This window comes from Myotis myotis, unplaced genomic scaffold, assembly GCF_014108235.1.
Source record: "Myotis myotis isolate mMyoMyo1 unplaced genomic scaffold, mMyoMyo1.p scaffold_m19_p_6, whole genome shotgun sequence".
NCBI lineage: Eukaryota > Metazoa > Chordata > Mammalia > Chiroptera > Vespertilionidae > Myotis > Myotis myotis.
In genome coordinates this window covers 37,479,125-37,493,045 of record NW_023416368.1, presented here as the reverse complement: position 1 = coordinate 37,493,045, position 13,921 = coordinate 37,479,125, and positions in this window count along the sequence as shown.

The window sequence follows — 13,921 nt, the reverse complement described above, 5'->3', positions numbered from 1 at the left end:
ACTCTCCTGGATGAACCCCTAAGCATACAGTTTTCTTTTGCCTGTTTTTGAACTTTCTATAAATGGAAACACGCAGTATGCACTGTTTTGCATTTGTTTTTAAAAAAAAGATTTTTCAGCATTATGTTTTTGAGTTTCACCCATATTTTGGGGTTGTGGCTATAACTCATTTATTTGTATTGTTTGTATAATATTCTATTGTGTGACAATGTGTCAATCTATTTATCCACTCATGGACATTTCAGTTATTCCTATTTTGGGCTAATTATAAACATTATGTTAAATTGCATTTCCTGATTACCACTAAGGTATATTAGAAGTTTGGGGTGTTGTCGTTGTTTTTTAAATCCATTTTTCTATGGGATTTTTCGCTTTTCTTACTGATTTATAGGCATTCTTTATGTTGTTTGGATAAGAGCTCTCTGTCGGTTTTCTTTTTTTCTATTGTTTTATTGTGGCAAAATACACATAAACATAAAGATGACCATCTTCACCACTCTTAAATGTAAAGTCAGTGGTATTAAATACATTCATAATGTTGTGCTGCATAACCAGAACACCATTCATCTCCAAACTCTCTTGATTTTGTAAAACTGAAACTCTGTACCCATTAAACAATAACTCCCCATTCCTCGCTTCCCCCCAGCCCCTGGCAATCTCCATTCTACACTCTGTTCCTGTGAATTGTTTATGTGAGCTATCTATCATAATAAAAGCATAATATGCTAATTAGACTGGATGTCCTTCCTGACAACCTTCCAGATGAAGCCAGGGCTGCAAGGGAAGCCCAGGTCCTGGGTGCCAGAGGGAAGCCCGTGCCAGCATCTGGGGGGGGGGGGGGGGGTTGTGGGAGGGGAGGAAGGCCTACTCTTGCACGAATTTTGTGCATTGGGCCTCTAATCTTAAATAAGTATGATCATATAATAGTTTTCTTTTTATGACTGGCCTATTTCACCTAACATAATGGCCTCACGGTTCATCTACTTTATAAACTGTGTCAGAATTCCCTTCCTTTTTAAGGCTGAATAGCATAGATAGGGCACACTCTGTTTATTTATTCATCCGCCGATAGACACTTAGGGTGCTTTCACCTTTTAGCTATTATGAATAATGCTGCTATGAACATTGGTGTACAAATATATCTTCAAGACCCTGCCTTCAGTTCTTTTGGTTATATACCCAGAAGTGAAATTGCTGGATCATATGGTAATTCTATTTTTGGTTTTTGAAGAACATCCATATTCTTCCATAGTAGCTGCACCATTTTACCTTCCCACCCACAGAGTTCCAATTTCTCCACATCCTTGCCATCACTTGTTTTCTGTTTCTTGGTTTGTTTATTTGTTTTGGTTTTTTTTGACAGTTGCCACTTTAGTGGGTGTGAAGTGCTAACTCACTGTAGTTTTTATTTGCATTTCCTTAATGACTAATGACATTTAGCACATTTTCATGTGCTTGTTGGCCATGTGTATAGCTTCTTTGGAGAAAAGTCTAGTAAAGTCCTTTGCCCATTTTTGAATTGGGTTGTCTGGCAAGGGATTTTTTTTTAAAATATATTTTATTGATTTTTTACAGAGAGGAAGGGAGAGAGATAGAGAGTCAGAAACATCGATGAGAGAGAAACATCCATCAGCTGCCTCCAGCACATCTCCTACTGGGGATGTGCCCGCAACCCAGGTACATGCCCTTGACCGGAATCGAACCTGGGACCTTTCAGTCCGCAGGCCGACACTCTATCCACTGAGCCAAACCGGTTTCGGCTCTGGCAAGTGATTTTAAAAGTCAGTTAGGTATAGCCCCTGCATTCTGTGGCTCACATGTAGTCATGGGGAACAGCACATACGCAAATCATTCAAACAATGCGAAATGAGGCAGAAGAGCCGAGGAAGGCTTCCCTTCCTCATGGACACCAATATGCTATTGGTATCAGTGAACAAAGGGAAGAGTTTAACTGCTGCACCTGGAAGCACGTGGAAGGTGACTGCTTACTGAGCACTTCTGCTCCATATCTTAAGCAGCAAATTCCTACAGAGGTTCAAAAATTAGCAGCGATTAGTTCAGGAGCATCATCAATTTAAATATACTTGGGACAGACAGTTGGTAGTTTTATATCTCATAAGGCAGCGCCCAACCTTTGCTTTTTAAAAGGGCTAGACAAGCCACATCTATTTCCACTGTGAGTTTTCATCTTAGGTTGTCCCTTAGAGGTACAATAAATTTACGCATTGCAATTTGCTCAGGAGCAAAGTCGGTGAGCACAGGACAGGGCTACCATGCCTCAAGGGAGAGTCCTTGATTAAATGGGAAATGTTTTATTTTCACTAAGGAAAGGACTAGCTGCAAAGAAGAAAGACTATACTTATTACCATTGAATTTATGAGTTATGGTTGGATTCTCAACTCATTGTTGAAAATTAAAAGACTTGAATGTTCATTGTTATTCTAAATAAACCACAGCGTGTCTGAATGAAATATTTTGATAATGATGGGCTGGTCTCAGGAGAATGCTTCCCTTGGAAAAGGGGAGCATCTCATTAGATCTGTTTCATGGAACCCATGGGACAGCTCATCCTTCCCCTGGAGGAGTTTCCACTCCCTGTGAAATCCTTTGCAGAATGAGCCCTATATAAGTGGGAGGGGAAAGGGGTGTCAGGAGCTGGGTGCCAACAGTGAATCACTCAGGAAAGTTATGAGCCTGCCAGTTGCCTGGAATATGGTATTTGGGTGGCACCAGGTTGTTTTGCCGAAGAGTTATTTCTCCTCTTACCAGGGAGAGGTGGCCTGAAAGTTCAAATGAGAGTTGCCGCCTTGACCTTAGGTCACTCAGATTAGAAAATTCCTGGGGTTCTGACAGGAGAAGAGAAACTACATATAGAAAGCCGGATGTATGGCGTGGGCAGAGAGAAAGCCCGTGTCTCTGTACACCAGGGTTCTTAGCGTGGGTGCACTCCTTGGAAATCCTTCCAGAGAAGCCCCATAAAACTGCTTTCAAGCTTCCGTTGGATTCTCATTTCTTTTCTGTTTTCAGAGAGTGGAAGGGAGGGGGAGAACACACACACACACACACACACCCCACCGTGAGAGAGACACATCGATTGGGTGCCTTCCACATGTGCCCGGAAGTGCAGGGATCAAGCCTCCAACTGAGGTACATGCCCTTGACAAGCATTGACCCTGGACCCTTCAGTCTGCGCGCGGATGCTCCAACCACTGAACCAAACCGGCTAGGGCATGGATTCTGATTTCTTGATCACCCAAACGTTACTTTCCCCACCTTTCCTCAAACCTAGAGACATGCTATCAACTGTTCAACAATCATTTGTTTCCTTCCCTCAAAATGCATAAGGAACTAAAAGTCCAAGGCATATGAGATCCAGAATAACCCCAGAGCAATGAATTCCCTGGCCATCGCTGCCTTAGGGATGCAACCTGGAGCAGATGTGGCATCCGCAGAATGGGCTGAAATACTCCCCTATTTGCTGGCTCTGTGATGAGCATGGGCGATGCCCTTAAATCTCTGAGCTTCAATTTCTTCATCTATAAAATAGATATAATATCAACATCAAACTGTTATTATAGGCATTACTGATGTGGAAGACAATGTTGGCATAAAAACACTTTGTAAGAGTGTCATATAAATGATTGTTCTTAATCTAGAGGTATTTGTATCTAAACCTGCAAGCTTCCAGAGAAGGATTGTGTTTCCTTCATGTATTTACTCAACTGAATGCAAGGTGGTAACCAGAACTTTATAAATAATAAAAGTTCCCATAATTTTTAACAACTATTAAATGTTATGATACTCCATCCCTGTCTGCCCCTCCACCCCCAGAAACACACACACACACACACACACACACACACACACACACACACACACACACACTTAAAGGTTTTCTAAGCAATCACATTTCTCAAAGACGAGTAAATGAGGGTTATGGAATATTTTCCCATTTATGACTCATCCAAACTGAGTGAGGTGTTGACTTTGGGGGTGAGGGGAGACTCACACACAGAAACAACCTTTTTATTACTGGTAACTCCCAAGTCATTTGTCAGACTTTCGTTGTATGTAGTTATGCTTTAGGAATGTAGAAATCCACAGTCATGCAATATATCATGAGATGACACAATTCTAATGTCTTTGAGGGTTTTTCCATTTTTAATTATTACTAAAAAACTATCAATGACAAAATTTGACTCCCCTCTATTCAATCTCCCAGCCAGAGGTTGGCAGTTGAGTGAAGAGACTCCCATAACTTTTTCTATACATATACTACCAGATAGATAATATTCTTACAAATAATAGTATATATGCACTGATATTTCTTGCTTCACCCGTTTAAGACATTGCCTACTGGCTCCCCATCATGAAAGATGAGGAGTTAGGTAGCTAACACTTCCCTCCTCCAGCCTCCATTTTTGTGTTTATATTTGGTTATTCTATTTGTACTTAAAAATACTTTTTTTAAAAAAATTATTTATTTATTTTATTGCTTAAAGTATTACAAAGGGTTTTACATATGTGTCCTTTTTTTCCCCTGCCCTTGACAATCCCCTGGCCTCCCTACCCCCCAGTGTCTTATGTCCATTGGTTATGCTTATATGCATGCATACAAGTCCTTCGGTTGATCTCTTACCCACCTCCCTCCTGCCCCCCAACCCTCCCTGGCCTTCCCGCTGCAGTTTGACAATCTGTTCGAGGCAGCTCTGCCTCTGTATCTATTATTGTTCAAAAGTTTATAATGGTCTTTATTATCCATGAATGAGTGAGATCATGTGGTATTTTTCCTTCATTGACTGGCTTATTTCACTTAGCATAATGCTCTCCAGCTCCATCCATGCCGTTGCAAATGGTAAGAGTTCCTTCTTTTTTACAGCAGCATAGTATTCCATCGTGTAGATGTACCACAGTTTTCTAATCCATTCATCTACTGATGGATACTTAGACTGTTTCCAGATCTTAGCTATGGTGAATTGTGCTGCTATGAACATAGGGGTGCATATATCCTTTCTGATTGGTGTTTCTGGTTTCTTGGGATATATTCCTAGAAGTGGGATCACAGGGTCAAATGGGAGTTCCATTTTTAGTTTTTTGAGGAAGCTCCATACTGTCTTCCATCGTGGCTGCACTAGTCTGCATTCCCACCAGCAGTGCACGAGTATTCCTTTTTCTCCACATCCTCTCCAGTACTTGTCGTTTGTTGATTTGTTGATGATAGCCAGTCTGACAGGTGTGAGATGGTACCTCATTGTTGTTTTGATTTGCATCTCTTGGATGATTAGTGACTTTGAGCATGTTTTCATATGTCTCTTGGCTTTCTGAATGTCCTCTTTTGAAAGGTGTCTATTTAGGTCCTTTGTCCATTTTTTGATTGGATTGTTTATCTTCCTTTTGTTAAGTTGTATGAGTTCCCTATAAATTTTGGAGACTAGGCCCTTATCAGATATGACATTGGCAAATATGTTTTCCCACACAGTGGGTTTTCTCGTTGTTTTGTTGATGGTTTCTTTTGCTGTGCAGAAGCTTTTTATTTTGATGTAGTCCCATTTGTTCATTTTCTCTTTAGTTTCAAGTGCCCTAGGAGCTGTATCAGTGAAGAAATTGCTTCGGCATATGTCTGAGATTTTATTGCCTTTGGATTCTTCTAGAATTTTTATGGTTTCCCTTCGTACATTTAAGTCCTTTATCCATTTTGAGTTTATTTTTGTGTATGGTGTAAGTTGGTGGCCTAGTTTCATTTTCTTGCATATATCTGTCCAATTTTCCCAACACCATTTATTTTTTTTATTTTTTAAAAATATGTTTTATTGATTTTTTTACCGAGAGGAAGGGAGAGGGATAGAGAGTTAGAAACATCGATGAGAGAGAAACATCGACCAGCCGCCTCCTGCACACCTCCTACTGGGGATGTGCCCGCAACCAAGGTACGTGCCCTTGACCGGAATCGAACCTGGGACCTTTCAGTCCGCAGGCAGACGCTCTATCCACTGAGCCAAACCGGTTTGGCAACCAACACCATTTATTGAAGAGACTATCTTGACTCCATTGTATGTTCTTGCCTCCTTTGTCAAATATTAATTGAGCCTATTGGTTCGGGCCGATTTCTGGGCTCTCTATTCTATTCCATTGATCTATATGTCTGTTCTTGTGCCAGTACCAGGCAGTTTTGAGAACAGTGGCTTTGTAATACAGCTTGATATCTAGTATTGAGATCCCACCTACTTTGTTCTTTCTCAGGATTGCTGCAGTTATTCGGGATCTTTTTTTATTCCAGAAGATTTTTTGGAGAGTTCGTTCTAGATCTGTGAAGTATGCCATTGGTATTTTAATGGGAAGTGCGTTGAATTTATAGATTGCTTTGGGTAGTATGGACATTTTAATGATGTTGATTTTACCAATCCATGAACACGGTATGTTCTTCCATCTGTTTATGTCTTCCTCTATCTCCTTTTTCAAGGTCCTATAGTTTTCTGAGCAGAGGTCTTTTACCTCTTTAGTTAAGTTTATTCCTAGGTAGCTTAATTTTTTTGGTGCGGTGGTAAATGGGATTGTTTTTTTAGTCTCTCTTTCTGAAAGTTCACTATTGGTGTATAGAAATGCCTCAGATTTCTTGGGGTTAATTTTGTATCCTGCTACATTGCCAAATTCGTGTATTAAGTCTAGTAGTTTTACTTAAAAATACTTTTTTTTTAACCTGTTTGCTCTTTAGTGGTTAACTCGTGACCACTCCACGTTAGATGAAGATATTCGTCCCCTACCTTCTGCTCTGCTCCTCTGCACGCCCACTTTCATCTTTGTCAGCTGAACTTCGAGAATGCCAAGGACAACGACATTTATTCATGTTTTCTTCTGCATATAGAGTCTACTTCCCTGTTTTATTGTTGGTTCCATGAGTTGATTGTTTCAGAATCAAGGTGAACATCAAACAAAGTACAGCAAAGGAAATATAGTCAATGATATTGTAATAACTATGTATAGTGCCAGTTGGGTATTGGAAATATCAGGGGAACACTTACTTTGTAAAGTATATGACTGTATAATTGCTATGCTGTATACCCGAAATGAATCCCATATAATAAAGAGGTAATATGCAAATTAACCCTCACACCCTCACAAGATGGCTGCCTACAACCAGGCCAGCAGGGGCGTTAGTGAGGGATGACAAAACGACTGAACAGCAGGTTGCGTGGGGCAACCAGGCTGGCAGGGGGGCAGTTGGGGGCGACCAGGCCGGCAGGGGGGGCATTAAGGGGTGACCAGGCTGGTGGGAGCAGGCAGTTAGGAGTGATCCGGCCGGCAGAGTGGGGGCAGTTGGGGGTGACCTGGCTGGCAGCGGGGGGCAGTTAGGGGTGAGCAGGCTGGCAGGGGGGGTAGTTAGGGGCAACCAGGCAGGCAGGTGAGTGATTAGGAGCCAGTGGTCCAGGATTGTGAGGAGGATGTCTGACTGCCGGTTTATATCCTTGGGATCGGGCCTAAACCGGCAGTCAGACATCCCCCAAGGGGTCCTGGATTGGAGAGGGTACAAGCTGGGCTGAGGGGACCCATCCCATGCATGAACTTCGTGCACTGGGCCTCTAGTCCTATCTAATAAAGAGGGAATATACTAATTGACTCTCACACCATCGCAAAAGATGGCAGTACCCACAGCCAATAAGGAGGGAATATGATAATTGACTGCCCTGCCCTCAAAGATGGCGGCACCCACAGCCAATAAGAAGGAAATATGCTAATGGACTACCACGCCTTCAAATATGGCGGCGCCACAGCCACAAGATGGCAGTGCACAGTCCCCTCAGCCCCACCAGGGCAACAGGTGCGCGGCAAGGCCGGGTCCAGCCCCAGGCGGGCCTGGCCTTGCTGTGCATCTGCCTCCAGAGTCCCCCAGTCCCCTCAGTCCCCCAGCCGCCAGGGCCGGACTGAGGTGCAGACAAGCCTCTGATGGCAGCTGCCCAGCTTCCCAAGGCCACCCAAAGCTCAGGTAACCAGGGCCGGCCGAGGTTTGCGCTGCCAGCAGTGGCAGCAGCAGAGTTGTGATGGGGCATCGTCTCTCACCCCTGAGGGCTCCCGGACTGTGAGAGGGGGCAGGCCGGGCTGAGAGACCCCCTCTCCAGTGCATGAATTTTCATGTACTGGGCCCCTAGTACAGAATAATATTGAATGTAAACTGTAATTGAAAAATTAAAAAAAAACACCACCATACCACTTTGGTTTTCTTCATGTTTGGCCATGAGTTTCTTACACAATTCCACCGCCCCCCCCCCCCCCAACCCCACCATTGCTTCTAATTCCCTTACTATCTTCTTATTAATGGAAGAAACCAACATGTTTTCTTCATTGTGTCATTAACATGATCTGGATTCTGAGTTATTCTATTAGTTGGAGCTGTTTCATTCTTCTTGCTGAGGACATTCTACCTGGGGCTCCAATGCCTTTCTGTTCTAATATGGAACAAACAGCTTTCCAGCTTCACCTCACAACTCTTATCTTGAGACTGCTTTTCACTGGATTTATGGATTGGTTCCACTATTTCTGGTATCTTATGTCTTTCTCTTGCTTTTTTTTTTCTTTTGGTGGGGGATAGATTGTTTTCATTCTTTTTTGATGAAGTACATTCTCAAGTCGCTTACTTAGAAAGTACTTGAAAGATAATCATTCTAAATTTATATCTGAAAAATATATACCTTATATAGCTTTTATCAGTTCTAAATAATTTTCCCTCAGAACTTTAGAGACATTGTTCCATTATCTTCTAGCATTCAATATTCCTGAAGAAAATTGATGTTAATCTGATCTCATTCTTTTGTAGGTAACTTATTTTTTCTGTCTAGAAATTTTTAGGATCTTCTGTGTATTCTTGGTGTTCTGAAATGTCACAACATTGAATGTAGGTATTAATCTTTTCCTTATTTACTCTGACATTCAGTGAGTCCTTCAGCCTAGACATTCCTTCAATTCTGATAAATCTTCTTTTATGATTTCTTTGATTAATGCTTTCCCTGTGTTTCCTCTTTTGTCTTTTTGGCAACTCCAGGTACTCAGATGGTGGACTTCCCAAATTAATCTTCTCTCTTATTTTTTCTCCCAAATTTGTCTCTTTGTAACTTTCTAGTATACATTCTGAAAGACTTCCTTACCTTTATCTTCAAAACCTTCTCTTATTTTTTTCTGACAGTCACTTATTTCTGAGATTGTTCCTGTTTTGTAGCATCTTCTTGTGTTATGGCTGCACTATCTGTTAAAAATATAGAGTTAATTCCCCTACCTTCTCTGAGTTACGTCTGTTTCTCTGGGGATAGTTGTTTTATTCATCCTGGCCTTTCTCTTTTATCAGACTGGTTTTCTTCTTGTGCCTGATCATGCATATTTAATAATGGAAGCCTGGGTTAGTTCTTCTGGACAATGGGTTCAGGTTTCCTGCATATACCCATCTTATGCATTCCTATTAGGATTCTCCCATGACCAGATTCGCTAACTGGGTGCCCTATGTTTGTGCTAAAAGGTTTCTTGACTGGCAGCTGAGTATGAAAAAATCATTCTGATTCTTGATCTTTTGTATGTGACTTGTTTTTACTCTCTGGAGATTTGTAGGCTCTTTTCTTTTACCAGAGTTTTGAAATTTGGCAATGATGTGCTTTGGAATAGGTTAATTTTCATCCATTTTTATTGGCCACTCATTGGATCTTTTAAATTTGGAAATGTTTTCTTTTGCTTTGGGAAATGCTCTCAAATTATTACTTTTATCATTTTCTTTCCTCATTATTTTTTTCAATCTCTACTTTTGGAATGCCTGTATTCAGATTTTGGACCTCTTGGACTCCAAGATGTATACAGGGCAGTGCAAAAATAGGTTTACAGTGATTTGTATGGAAAATAATACAATAATTCATAATACGAGAATAAACTCTGTGTTTTGCATACAGTACTCACAACTGTAAACCTCCTTTTGCCCCACCCTTATAATCTCATCTTTTCTGTTTAAAATACCTTTGTCATTTTGGTCTACTTTATGGGAAATCTCCTCAACTTCATTGTCAACTCTACTGGAGAATTGTTCATTTCTACTGTTATATTTAAAAATTCCAAGTCCTTTTTGTTCTTAAACTTAAAAAAAATAGCATTCTATTTTTGCTTCATGGAATCAATATCTCCTCTTATCTCTCAAGTATGCTAAGATTGTTTTTTAATTTTCTTTTCCTTCCAATCCTCCACCAGCACCATTTTTCTCTCTATTATGTCAGAGGCCTTCCTCAAATGCCTGGCAGTTGTGGGTTTGTACATTTAGGAGTGAGGTATCAAAGAGCTGCTCAGAAGCTCTGTGAGCCGGGGGTAAACTGGCTGGGTTGTTTCCTGGTGGAACCCACCATGTCAGTGTCTTTAGGTCTTTCCTTTTGGGGTGGTCAGACTTCCCAGATAAAGATCTTTTAGTCTCCTGCCTGGAGGATATAAACCTGGCTGGCAGCATTCCATTTGCCCTGCAGGGTGTGGGATGAGGGGAGCTCACCATTCCTTATGTAATTTACTTAACCCCTTGCATTCAGCATGATAAATCTGCTTCCACCCTTGCCCAATGTACATATTTCAGTACAGAGACATTTTTTAGCCAATTGCAAAAACAAACTTCCAGTTTACTGCCAGGTTAAAGGGGCAGATAACCAGCTTCATGGAGTAGAAAGATATAATGGCTTCTTTTTTTACCTTTTAATTAGGGAGGTCTTCAAACATCCACAGTAGGAAAAAAAGTATAATAACCCTCCACAGACCCTTCTCCTGCCATCATCACATTGCTAGTTCTGACCCATATGTATGTCTATCTCTTCCACTTCCCTTATTCCATATTACTTTGAAACAAATGCCAAAAATCATTTTATCTGCAATCATTCAGTACATACCTCTTAAAGATAGAGACATATTTAATTAATGTAACCTTGATTATAAAATCTAACAAATGAACAATTCTTTAATATTATGAAATCTCCACTCAATGTTCAAATTTCCAATTATCTCATTAATGTCATATGTGTTTTATTTTTACATTTGTTTGTTGCAATTGGAATACAAATAAGAGTCTGTCCACACGTTCTGGCTGGCCAATATGTCTTTTCTGTCTCAATCTATAGCCCACGTGTAATTTTTAAATTGGAATGTATTAGATGAAGAGACAGATGTGTTTGTCCTAAATAGTTTCTCACAGTTTGAATTTTGCTGATTGCATCTCTGAAGTGTTGATTATCATTTTTCTGTCTTCTGTATTTTCTGTAAATTGGTAGTTGGATCCATGTTTGCTTTTTATTCATTGTTCTCTCTTCAAGTTCACTGATTCTTTCCTCTCTCTACTCCATTCTGTTGTTGAGTCCATCCGGTAAAGTTTTAATTTCAGTTATTGTATTTTTCAGTTCTAAAATTTCCACTTGATTCTTTATCTCTCCTATTTCTTTGCTGAGATTCACTGACCCTATGCTATTTAAATGATTTCTTTTAAAATGTGCACACATGGCAGAGTGACAGAATGTGGTAGTCAGCCTCCAAGGTGGCTCCCCGAAATATCTGCATCCTAGTCTTCACACCCTGTGTAGCCCCTCTGACATTCTACCAGGGTTAGTTGGTGTAACCAACAGAATATGGCAGTAGGGATGGCGTATCACTCCTGAGATTAGGTTATGAAATACTGTAGCTTCTGTCTTGGGCATGCTCTTTCTCCCATGCAAACATGCTCAGGTCGCTTGCTTTGGGAGAAAGTGAGCTGCCCTGTGGTCAGGAGATTCAGGCAGTCGTTGGAGGCACCCATGTGGTGGGAAACTGGTCTCTAGGCAACAGCCATGGAAGAACTGAAACCTACTACTTATCATATACGTGACTTTGGAAGCAATCCTCATCTGAGCCTTCAGGTGAGACAGCAGTTTCAGAACCACCAGCTCAGCTGTCTCCAGATTCTGGCTCACTGAAACTATGCACTAAGTATTTATTTTATTTTATTTTATATTTATTTCAGAGAAGAAGGGAGAGATAAAAACATCAATGATGAGAGAGAGTCATTGATCAGCCCTGACAGGGAATCGAACTGGTGACCTCTTGGTTCCTGGGTTGATGCTCAACCACTGAGCCACGCTGGCTGGGGTGCACTAAGTATTTTTAAAAAGCTGCTTAGTTTTGAGAAAATGTGTTATGTAGCAGATAACTAGTACATTGGGGTCCCTGCTCAACTACTTACTAAAAGAGTCAGGACAAGTTGAATAAGCTCATGATCGCCAGTTTCTTTACTTGGAAATTGATGACCATTTTTGCCCCATCTACTTTTCAGGGTTGCTGAATCTCACATAAGATAAAACATTGTACAACTATTAATTTTTCAAACCTAATCCCCCTATTTTACAGATGAAAATGGGAAGCCAGACGGAATGAAAAGAACTGACTGATGAGGCATTAAGGTACAGAGGAATTACATGACTTTGCCAGGCTTCAACTATTTAGAAAAGGAGCAAGGACTAAAGTATCACAGGCTATTATCATTAAATAGTCATTCCATGTTTCAGGAAAATAGTAGTAAATTATGCATTGTATGTGGTTAACTGAGAGAACTGCATTTCCTCTATGGCATATAACAAATGTGGGATAAATGCAAGAGGGCCAGAGTTGTTCCATTATAAAGACAGCATACAGCCAGTTACTCCTTCTTTCCACTCTTTGTTGCTCTGCCAGTCATCCCAACGTGCTGAGTCCAAGCATATGGGCACCCAGCCAGGTGACTAACACCATCTCTTTGCACCCAAACCCTGTACAATAGGCAAACAGCACCTTTCTTTAAAACCTTGCTAGGCAAGTTAGTATCGGTATCTTTAAACTATAAATACTCCTTTGTCATGCAATTTTAGTAAAAAAAAAAAAAAATAGTTGACTGACAGGAGAAAAAAGAGGCTAACAGTATTTTGAGCCAACAAGGGCAGACCATTTGAGCGACAGTGATTAACTTTTTAATTAAAAAACAATTTTTCCCCCCTCAAAGTTGTATTTTGGTAAACCACCTCACCTTCTGCTTTCCCCTCAATTTCAGTTTACTGACAGGGGAGAAAGTGATGTTTTAAAATGTTGAAAATGAACCAGATAAATAAAAACATGGATGTTGACTCAAACTGGAAGGGAAAGTGCAAACATGAAGTAGTTGTATTGGACTAATAAGGACCATTCTTAGTTTTGTTTTTAATTTAAAAAATATTTATAAATAATATAGATATACTATGTGGTAACATATTTTATATGTAATTTGTACTATATATTTACATTGTTTTTAATTTAAAAGTTCAAATTTTATACAACGTCTGTCTTGACAGAATGAACTCTAATAGCTTTTTTTGGGTTTAAATATTTAAAATTATATTTTAAATTTTCATCACATGTGTATCAGTTAAGATTCTTTAGCTGCAAGCAACAGAAACTAACTGGTTAAACAAGAAGAGGATGTATTGAAAGAGTATGGGAGGGAGTATAGGACCTGTAGGGAGGCCTTAAGAAGCAGGAAGCAGGCAGCCTCTAACAGCATCCTCTCCACTGAACCTAAGGTCCTGCCACTGGAGTAAGTGAACATGAGCCAACTATTTGTGTTTTCTCTCCTTGCGTGTAAGAGGCAAAATCCTTGAAGAATAAGATTTTTGCTTGGCAAAAGATGTGCCATGCTAGCATGTCCTGAGCTGATGAACTGAAGAGGGAGTTGAGAGGAATCTCCCAGGTCCCCTCCATTTCCACGTAGGTGAGCAGAACACTATGAGGACCCCAACTCACCAATGCAGCCCTCAGCAGCAGGCAGAGAATCACCCCCAAAAGAGATAATACTGATCGAAAGGTCCACTGTCCACTAAATTGTAGATTTGTTCTCACCACTAAATGAGAAGTCTGTGAGACATGAACTGTCTTCTAGTAGTGTTTT